At 33.8% G+C, this 10,498-nt stretch overlaps 2 pseudogenes; one reads left to right on the forward strand and one right to left on the reverse strand.

Annotated features, from left to right (window-relative positions):
- Nucleotides 1–222: 222 nt before the first annotated feature.
- Nucleotides 223–1,110, reverse strand: LOC138856437 (uncharacterized; annotated as a pseudogene).
- A 397-nt stretch (nucleotides 1,111–1,507) lies between these two features.
- On the forward strand, nucleotides 1,508–7,523 carry LOC138856438 (uncharacterized; annotated as a pseudogene).
- The last annotated feature ends 2,975 nt before the right edge of the window (nucleotides 7,524–10,498 follow it).

The raw sequence follows: 10,498 nt of genomic DNA on the forward strand, positions 1-10,498 counted from the left end.
CTTGTCCTGCAAGTTTGACACAAATTTTTTGAAAATTATAAAATATGTGCATCTGAAAGTTTCGGTGTAGGATTTGTGAATCTTTTTAATAAAAGTGCACCATATCGGACCACCTTATCGGACGAGACTTGAAATTTACTTTATTTTTAGGATTTTCGAGACAATTTCTTGTATTTTTCAAAAGGTGGGGGCAGTCATTGAAAAAAAATACATTCTTGCTATTTACTTCAATGTATGGGTGTTCTCCTGAAACACCTGGACAATAAAATATGATAGGGGGTGAGACCACGGTGCTCCACCAATACCTTGGACCATCAGAGTCATTGTACTATTATCTATTCTGCTTGTGCGATTTTCATTGCAACAATCCTCAACTCCTACAATTTTGTGAAATTTAGGTAAATATTGCATGTGACTCTTAAGTGCCATTTCGTCACACAAAATTGACACGAATTTTTGTTCTTGACTCAAGTTCCGGCTTCTCAACTCTAAACACTATTACATCCTGGATCACGAGGCCATTCCGAAACCAACTCGTCCAGAGTTCTCTCGTCCGGAAACCTAAGGATTGGCTTAAGGTGTCTATAAGCTAAAGGTGAAAGGAAGTACACACCTAAAGCCAGTGTTTTAAAATAATCGTTGTATCTACGACCGTTCGGGTTTCGGTTAAAATTTTTAACATTATTTTGCACAATGGCGCTTATCTGTGGAGGAAAATCACTACAAAAGTGACCTATTACATCAAAACCTTCCTCTTTCTCCTTTAACTCATTTTGTAATCTTTAAAATTTCCTAGCTAAATCTTCTAATTGATATTTGAGGTAACTAATTTCCCTTTCCTTTTTTTCTAGTTCATTATTTAACTCAAAATTTTTCTCCACCAATTTCTGTTCCCTAAGGGCACCTGATTAAATTAAAATTTGTTTGGATTCCTATATCTCTACAATACATTCTATCACCCTATTTCTTCATGGGCTTCTTTGCCTCAGATGCTAATAACATTAAATTGTTGGAGATATCGGGCGATTCCGTAACAACTGGTAAAAAATCTTCTTTACCCAATTCAATTATTGAATTGGGACTATAAACCTGATATAGGATAGAACACATTTGGCAAATGTATGTCCGGAACCGCATTTTTTTTTTAAATTTCTTTTTTAACCACATATGAATGGAGAAATGTCGATCGCACGCAAACAAATATTTGTTTTTAATATGTCCTACACCCAAGCGTTGCAGCCAAATCAAATATCTAATTAAAATACAAAACACTGAATTGGAATATATCACAAATATCATCACTATTATAATTTATTGTACGCAAATAATTTATTTGAATTTACTTTTATCAATATAATACGTACCAGTTTGTTCACTGAAATTCTGTTTCACACTGAATTCTGTTGGTTATTTATAGCGGTATTATTTCTGGCATCCCGCCTTTTTTGACATCAGCTGTTCGAAATTCCCTGATTTTAATAAGAGAATAACAGAAAAATCAGCGAAAATGAGAGAGTCTCGCATCATGTCATCCTTGGATTCGGTACACGGTTTTGCGTCGGTGACTGTTTGTGCTATTAAAACATTAATATAATAAAAAAAAAGTAATTCACAGCAAGTATTAGAAAAAATTACTGTCAAGTTCAATGTCATTGAAAGAAAGCAGCCTTATTACATCATGTAAAAAATATAATTCAAATTTTATATGTTGTTGGAGGCGTCGCAATTTTTAACATTTGCTTTGTCTTTAACGTTTATATTATCTTAATCTGTATAATTGTATCTATGGATGCATGTTTGTAACTTTTTTCAGTGACACTGAAACTAGATTGCAGTGTTGAAAGAACTAACAGTTTGATAGGCACTGAAAAAAAAAGGCCTAAAACTATGTAACTAAAAACATCAACTACCATATTCATGCTGCAAAAACAAAAACGAAAAAAATTAACATAAAAATATGCAACTAAAAGCATCAACTATCCATGCTTTGTTTTGAATAAAAAATTTATTCAAATACATCTTTAGTGAAAACACCGCCAGTGGCTAAAATAATAAAAATGAGTATGGTTTAAATAACTAAAAAAAAACGCTTTTAAAGCAATCAAGAATGCTTTGTGTCAAATGTATTATATCAGAGAATGTTGATGAGTAGAGAAGGAGCAAATGTTAAATGAAAACTTTTTGAGTACTAATTTGTAATTCCACAATAGGGAACATCGAAAAGTATAACTTCGAAAAAGAAAAATACACCACACAATATGCGAAATGCTATAAATAGACACAACGAATATTCCTATATTAAAAATCGTTGCGCATACCTATTTAGATTTATGTTTTCAATTTCTATGATATGACAAATTTATAATTATGAAAAGCCTTCTGAATTAAAAATCTGTATTACCGGTAAAAACCCCAGAATTCATAATAAAATAAACATTTAATAGGCTATTTTTCCAACTTATGTATGTGCGTTATGTGAGCAATTGCTTATTAAACAAAGGATAACAATAAAACGGTGGCTAAGCGGCCACATTTCCACTTTTGTGGTGGCTGAGGTCGTAAGCGGGAAGGGGTTAAGCATAATCCGAATACGAGCCTATACGTTCGAATCCTAAAACGAATTCGAGGTGTGCATGGTGGCAAGCCAACGAAATAACGGCGAGTTCGCGCGGACATTGTGCTGTTGAAAAAAACCAAATGACGACTTTGCCGACAAACATACATATTTATATACATATATACAAACGAGCTCGCATACATATTGACGCCAAATTTTGCGCATCGTCGCGGAGTTGACAAAATTTGTTTCAATCGACAATTTTGCGACAATGTCGATCAGCTATGTTGTCTCGTTTGTCCTTTTTGCAGTGGTTTGCTATTGAAAGTTGACTTATGCTCTTTTGAAATATTGCGATTACCAATTGGGCTGCATTTTCATAGCGTCGTATTTAAGTAGATAAAATGGGCTAAATCGAAAAACTATGAAACAATGATAATAAGTAAACATATAAAAGTACTATATGGACTGTGCTTAGAATATATAGAAGTAGTTAATGATTTCATATGAATGTCAATTTGATATAAATTTTATAATTTAATGCCATAAATAGTGCATAATATGAAAAAATGTAAATATTATTTAAACTCGAATAGGTCATGTTGCCAATTCTCCTTTCTGAAGTGAACATCAGACAAATTCTTCAATTTCTGATTTTTAGCAAATGTTGTGAGGAAGCAGCTTGTGGACATACAAATGCGAGGGGGATGGTAGGATTTTCAGTGGTGGCTGTCAAATTGTAAAATTGAATTTTTCTCGTTTTACTCAATTCATTCATTTATTTCGCATATGCGTAGGAATTCTATATGAAAACCAAATGTGGCTTACCAGACGCACAGAAAAAATAGCGCGGCGCAGAGTTATGAACAAGCGCACTTTGCTTTGAAGCAGACGCACGTTCCTTATGAATGAATTTGTTGTCGTTGTAATATGAAATACTTAGAAAATAAGCCGCGAGTTCGCTTGAATATTATTGGCCGATGATGGTGCGTCCACGTTTTTTTTGTCACTTGCGCGAATGTTTGATTTTTTGCGAAAGACATATTGAGGGACATACATATGTACATATGTGTACATATATGCAAATATATTTGGACATGCGAATGAACGAAGGCAATTTCAAGAATATTCACATATAGACATATGAACATTGAAGCAAGTAAACAACAATAGCCGTTTGAGTTCACAGATTAGACATAAGAGTTTGAATATTGTCTGTGGTGCTGCTTGTATAGCAGATTTCTTTATTGCAACGTGAAATATTTTGCCTAAGTTCAAATCCAATCATATATTATATAGTCCTTTTTTATTTTTTTAACCCTTTTTTATGAATTGATATTTGAATTCTATTTTAATATTATTTCCCTGATTATTAAATTTTCCTGTCAGAAGTCAATTTCTTTCGTTTTTATTATTTCAATTTTTGTTTATGCGCATATCAAAGAACATCTGTGCATATGTATGTATATACATTTTGCTTATAGAGTGGTGTAGTTCGTTGCGTAAGTTGACAGCTGTGGTGACATTTTATTTTCGAACTTGCGCGTTTTCGATGTTCCTTCTTAGCAATTAACATTTTAGTACTGCTAACATTTGCTCCTTCTCTACTCATCAACATTCTCTGATTATATCTATGTATATCGAGCATATGACATTTATATATTAGTATTATTATTATTTTTTTAGTTTGCAGATAGTTTTGAAATTCAGCACTTATGCAGTCAGTTAAATGCAATCATCCGTGCACACTAGTAGGTGATAGCCGCATAATTTTGAAAACAGGTTCTAAAACAATTTTCTTTTTACAAAGTAATAAATAACATTTACAATATATTCTAAATCCCACACAGCGAGATACTTATTGAAAAACCCTATCAAAGGAATAGTGATGAAGAAAAGGGTCCTATACTAGGTGTACGAAAATACTTAAAAAACAAAAGAAAAAGTACGTAATAATAGGGGCCTAATCAGGAAAATTCTCATTTCAATATCAAAGATCCAATTAATAGCATAAACACAATACGGGCGACGGCAAATATTCGTCGTACTCGGCGACGCCGTCGGACGGATTTTCGCCGAGTGTTGCCGCCATGTAAAACACAATACGGACGATTTTCGTCCCAGCTAGTGTATATTCAGCGCTCAAAAATATCACAATAAATGACGAAACCAAACATAAACAATCATTATTGTTAAAGAGGGTATATCACTCTTTTTAAACTTCAATTTCTATAACGGAATTTTCTACAACTAAGCAAGGTACCGTTTATTTTTTTGTCCATTTTGTCATTATTTTCATATTCAAATTGAATTGGTAAATATAATATTGTGCATACAAGTTATTCCGCAAGTTTTTACATTTTTCCGTATTCAGCTAAATTGTGATAATTTAAAAAAAAAATTAGTGCAAGTACATCAGGTATGTTATAAGAAATTTAAAATTCTTATTGTACAAATATTACTTAAGTCTTTTAAATAGATTGTAACGAACCGTCAACCAGCCGTGGTGTGGTAAAAAAAAAAACCAATGTTCTCACAGTGTCCGAAATAAAGGAAATGTGGAATTTCCCTAAAATAATCCAAAATTACGACACTAGTGAGAAATGTATATCGTTTGCAGATGAGAAGGGCTTAATTTTAAAAAGCAAATTATGCCGTACGCATAGGATACCTATGTTGGTATCGATATCCGATAGGAGCACGGTTGGCATATTCCGATGCCGGAAAGGTGCTTGCCGTAAACGAACTGCGGTGTCGAGGTCGAGTGGGACATGGTTTGAAAACGCAAAAAACCACTGCCTCAGATATAATGTATGCGTTTGCATTGCACTGGTCGCAACCAGAGGTTCGAAAAAACGGTTTTAATAGGGAGCCAATTTTATCCAGCGCTACCCTATGTGACTGGTACAATTACTGCCGCGAAGCGTTAGTTTTATACCAGGTAGCGGTAGGTAATTGGCGGCCGTCGTAAAATTGTCCAAATAGATGAGAGCAAATTCGGGAAACGAAACTATAACAAGGAAGTGTGTCCTGAAAATGTGTGGTCTGCTGAAGTGCTCATACCCTTAATTCAGAGACACGTTGCACAAGGTAGCATCATATGTACTGATTGTTGGAAGGCGTACGACTGCCTGTCCAGTCACGGGTATGAGCACCGAAGAGTTAACCATAGCGATCCAGACAATCCGTTTGTTGCCGAAGATGGAACACATATGCAAAGAATAGAGCCTCAATGGCGCGTTATCAAACGGATTTTTGAATTTAATTATAATGAATTTCCTCTATCCAACCAGACCCCTCTTAACCCTGAAATCGTGGGATGCTAAACTAAAGTTTTCCCATATATAATACTATACAAACATAAAAAACTATAACAAAAACAAAACTATTCATGAAAAAATATCACATTTGTATAAAGTATTACAAACAAACAAACAAATTATAAATAAACTATAAAAAAATTTATACGTAAAAAAAGAAAACATTTCATAAACAATATCATATTTGTATTAAATATAATATAACAAAATACAAAAATATATAAATAAATAATAATAATAAATACTTTCCGAATCAATGTCTATTATGTACACAATGTAACTAGGTAAATCAGTTAAAATTTTTTGCATGTATGTATTTCTTCTTTATATTTTTAAGTTCGAAATGCAAAAATAAAAATGTATATTCCCATTTTCATTTTTGTGATAACGGGATTTTAGTGTAACGAGAAGTAAACATATGCACCAGTCCCAATTCATTAATCGAATTGGGTAAAGAAGATTTTTTACCAGTTGTTACGGAATCGCCCGATCTCTCCAACAATTTAATGTTATTAGCATCTGTGGCAAAAAAAGCCGAGGAAGAAATAGGGTGATAGAATGTATTGTAGAGATATAGGAATCAAAACAAATTTTAATTTAATCAGGTGCCCTTAGAGAACAGAAATTGGTGGAGAAAAATTTTGAGTTAAAAAATGAACTAGAAAAAAAGGAAAGGGAAATTAGTTACCTCAAATATCAATTAGAAGATTTAGCTAGGAAATTTTAAAGATTACAAAATGACTTAAAGGAGAAAGAGGAAGGTTTTGATGTAATAGGTCACTTTTGTAGTGATTTTCCTCAACAGATAAGCGCCTTTGTGCAAAATAATGTTAAAATTTTTTAATGAAACCCTAACGGTCGTAGATACAACGATTATTTTAAAACACTGGCTTTAGGTGTGTACTTCCTTTCACCTTTAGCTTATAGACACCTTAAGCCACTCCTTAGGTTTCCGGATGAGAGAACTCTGGACGAGTTTGTTTCGGAATGGCCTCGTGATCCAGGATGTAATAGTAGCAGCATTAGGTGTTTAGAGTGGAGAAGCCGGGGCTTGAGTCAAGAACAAAAATTCGTGTCAATTTTGTGTGACGATATGGCACTTAAGAGTCACATGCAATCTTTACCTAAATTTCACAAAATTGTAGGAGTTGAGGATTGTGGCGATGAAAATCGCAGAAGTAGAATAGGTAATAGTACAATGACTCTGATGGTCCAAGGTATTGGTGGAGCACCGTGGTCTCACCCCCTATCATATTTTATTGTCCAGGGTTCCTGTAAAGTGGATGTAGCCAAAAAATATATTTTTGAGGCCATTATCCAGTTGCAAAACAGATCTTAATCTATGCCATTTTGTTTGTGATCAGGGATCTAATTTTCTCAATTTAGCTAGAGTCTTGGGTGTTTCAGGAGAACACCCATACATTGAAGTAAATAGCAAGAATGTATTTTTTTTCAATGACTGCCCCCACCTTTTGAAAAATACAAGAAATTGTAACATTAAATTGTTGGAGTTATCGGGCGATTCCGTAACAACTGGTAAAAAATCTTCTTTACACAATTCGATTAATGAATTGGGACTAAAAACCTCTTCGAAACTGGGTTCGGACACATTTGACAAATGTATGTCCGGAGCCGCATTTTTTTAACTTCCCGCTAAGAAAATTAAAAATTTTCTAAAAATCGGGAAGATATTGGTTTCACCAACATTTCTACGATGATGTCCGTATGTCTGTATGTGTGTGTGGATGTATGTAATCCTCTTATAACTTTTAAACGGAATTCCAAAGGGTTTCGTTGCACTTAAATTTCGTGTAAGTTTGGACCCAATCGAACCATAAAAATTTTGAAAAATCGTTTTTTTCGAATTTCGAAACGACTTGACCTGACCGATCGACACCAAAAACTAATCAGTTGTAAACCTTGAAAAAACACATCGTTTACCGCCAACCGGGTCGAAATCGGCTGATTTACTTGCGAGATATTTAAAAACGAGACATCGTTAACGAAAGAAATCACCAAAATTGATTAGTCTTTGAGAAATTTGGGAAATAGTGTTATATAAACTCCCATTAAACTTTTGAAGCAGTTTTGGAGCAGTGAAAAAAGCGAATTTTGAACGTTAACGTATGAAATTAGCGGGAAGTTGCAGGGATGGCCCTTGAGGCCAACCGTTTTCCACATTCTTTTTTTTAATTTCCTTTCCAACTTCAAGTGAATGGAGAAGTGTCGATCGCACGCAAACAAATATTTGCTTTTAATAAAGCGTTGCAGCCAAATCAAATATTTAATTAAAAGATAGATAAAAAAGTCCTAAGCTTTATAACCAAAATAAATTTAATGAAAATTCAGCAAATTTCTAGTACTAGTTCTACACTTTTCTAATTAACGGATAAAATAAAAATCTGATTGCAGCAATTTATTTCTACTACAATAGTAAAACTTTTACAATAAAAATATTATAAATTTTTTAAATTATTTCCACACTAAGTAATACAATCAATATTTTAATAAAATAAATACATACGTTTAAAAATTTAATAATATCATGTATTAATACAATGTTTTCTAGATTAGTGGATACCATACCCTTACAATATTAATAATTTCAAAATCTAAATTTAAGCAAGTAAGGAAGGGCTAAGTTTCGATTTAGACAAGTTTTGATCACAAGGAGGCATACTTTAAACGTATTATTCACGCAAAGTTTTACTCCGATATAATCATTGTTGCTTGATATGCATAGTAGAAAGTGAAAGAATCAGATGTAATTGAGAATGGTGTTATATGGGAAATAGGCGTGGTTGTAGTCCGATTTCGCCTATTTTCGCACTATAACATAGAAATACGAAAAGAACGTTATGAATTTGGTTGAAATCGGTTAAGCAGATCCCAAGATATGGATTTTCACCTAAAAGTGGGCGGTGCCACGTCCACTGACTAATTTTAAACGCGGTTCCTATAAAGTCATCTCATATAATCCCAGAGATAAAATTTAATGTCTTAGTGCTTGGTTTATCACGCTTTTAGTATTTTTTAACAGTACCGTTATATGGGGAGTGGGTGGGCTTGTTACCCGATTTCACCCATTTTCACACCGTTAATAGAGGTGCTAAAAACATTTGCTCCCAGTGAATTTGGTTATTATAGCTTTAGCAGTTTAGGAGGTATGCACATTAAACTAATTAGGGGCAGGAATACGCCCAATTTTTAAAAATATTTTAACTGCAAATGCCGCTCCCTAATGTGATCCTTTGTACCAAATAACAGTCTTGTATCTTATTTCGGAGCTTAGTTATGGCAATTTATTTGTTTTTGATTAACGGCGTTTTGTGGGCGTGGCAGTGGTCCGATTACGGTCCCTCGCATCCCACAACGCATTTTCGTATTTTCAGCATTTTTCTACAAAATACAAAACACTGAATTATAATATATCACAAATATCACTATTATTATTTATTGTACGCAAATAATTTATTTGAATTTACTTTTATCATTATAACAATACGTACCAACTTGTTCACTGATATTCTGTTTCACGCTGAAGTCTGTCGGTTATTTATAGCGGCATTATTTCTGGCATCCCGCCTTTTTTGACATCAGCTGTTCTTTTGATTTTAATAATCAGGGAAAGAGAATAACAGAAAAATCAGCGAAAATGAGAGAGTCTCGCATCATGTCATCCTTGGCGAGAGGACAACGAGGAAAGACGAAGGGACCGTGCCAGTCGTGTTCGGGTGGCACGCTTTGTGTTCTTGCTAGACAAAAATATTGAGTAAGGAAATTATGAATTTTTAATACTTAAAGGATAGGATATCCAGTTATAAATATGGCCTTAAAATATTAGTAGCGGGTATTCAATACATTCTGGTGGATTAGGGAATTCCTGTCTTAAGTATTTCTTTGAAACTATTAAGCGGGTAGGTATTATGCATATTGTTCTACCAAATCCATTTTAATTCATTGCAGGCAAAATGTGAAACCATCATCCCAACATACAAATGAAATATGCAACACGCTCTAAGTGTTGGTCAGTCGAACCGCACAAATATTTTCGAAAATTTTATGAAAAGGAATGACAGGAAAACTCGAATTAAGTTGCTAGACTCTTTTTGGCTTGTGTGAATGCACAGAGCGACACCAAAAGAGAATTTTCCAAAAATGAATGTCTAAAGAGTCCCAATGTAAAAGCACACCAAGTAAACAAAGGCACCATTAAGTCTGCGTGCAGTTAGCTTGAATTGGAAATACCGTTAGTTCTCATGAATTTGTTCGTTCTTTTTGTGTAGATTCTATTGGTGTGTTTTATTATAATTAGTCTTTTAAAGAGCTCGTGACGCGTTTTAATAATATTTAAAAAATGGAAACCAAAGGGAAAGAAAATGGTCTGTCGGAAAGAAAAATTATTATTAAGTTGTGGAAAGATGGCGAAAGTTTCAGAAAAATTGGGCAAACTATTGGAAGAACGTACTCTTCTGTCCAGCGCGTCGTAAACAATTTAAAAAAAATCGGAATTTTAACGTCAAAACCGCGATCTGGCCGTCCGAAAATATTATCAGCCCGGAAAGAATGGAAAATAATAAATATGGTGAAAGTAAACCCTCGAATTACGTCCACAAAGATT

Source organism: Bactrocera oleae, chromosome 3, assembly GCF_042242935.1.
Source record: "Bactrocera oleae isolate idBacOlea1 chromosome 3, idBacOlea1, whole genome shotgun sequence".
Lineage (NCBI taxonomy): Eukaryota > Metazoa > Arthropoda > Insecta > Diptera > Tephritidae > Bactrocera > Bactrocera oleae.